Source organism: Eretmochelys imbricata, chromosome 7 (assembly GCF_965152235.1).
Source record: "Eretmochelys imbricata isolate rEreImb1 chromosome 7, rEreImb1.hap1, whole genome shotgun sequence".
In the NCBI taxonomy this organism is placed as follows: domain Eukaryota; kingdom Metazoa; phylum Chordata; order Testudines; family Cheloniidae; genus Eretmochelys; species Eretmochelys imbricata.
Window position 1 is genome coordinate 57,682,073 of NC_135578.1, and position 852 is coordinate 57,682,924.

The 852-nt window shown below is 49.8% G+C and overlaps 1 pseudogene; it reads right to left on the reverse strand.

The window, feature by feature from the left end:
• Window positions 1-227: 227 nt before the first annotated feature.
• On the reverse strand, window positions 228-593 carry LOC144268257 (elongin-B pseudogene; annotated as a pseudogene).
• Between the last annotated feature and the right edge of the window lie 259 nt (window positions 594-852).

An 852-nucleotide genomic window follows, 5' to 3' on the forward strand; every position in this document is an offset into this window, starting at 1 on the left:
CCCACCACCTCTCCACAAAAGTTAAGATACAAGGAAGCCAAACAATCATTGTCAATTGGCTCTCTAGAGACTGAGACAGAAGATGTTGGCACCCCAGAGAAGTTTAACAGCAAAGCTTTATTAGTCAAGGCATAATGTTTTCAAATGCTGCAAGTGAAATGAGCACACAGCAGTGACTGGTGCATGATCAGCACCATGTCTATGTGATGGAACAGCGGACTCTGGTTTCACTGCATGGGCTGTTCGCTGGAGCTGCTGCCAGAATCTTGAGGCTTCAAAGCATCAGGCAGCTCAGGGGTGCTGGAGAAGGGGTCAATGTGCAATGGCTCAAAGGAGCCCTCACTGGCTCTGAATAAGGCCAAGCCCACCATGGCTGGCGCATGGGGACGGGAAGTCTGGCTGCTTAACCCACATTCTATCAAGGTCCTGTCACCATCCTCCAGCAACCAGTCATCCTTGTATAGCTGCTGCTCCTCCGGAGGCCTCTTCAGGATGCCCCCCACAATCTTCTTCAGCTCCTGTACAGTGGTAGTCTCCTTGGCATCAGCAAAGATGGTCATTTTGTGGCGACGGATCATCAAGAAGACATCCATTGCTGCTACGGGAGTTCAATGGTCTGATGCGAAGGGGCCCCACGGCCTTGTGTGTTGAAGATAGAGACAACTGAAATGAGAGAACAGAGTCACATCGCTGGAAGGGATCTTTTGAGGGGGCCAGGAAGAGATCTACCTATCACAGCTGGATGAACAGCTTCACTCCTGTTCTGCCAGACAGGCTCACTATTGTTGTAAGGCATAAGCAACAGAGTCATTTACTCATAAGCAGATGTTTCCAAGGCATGTTCTGTTCATT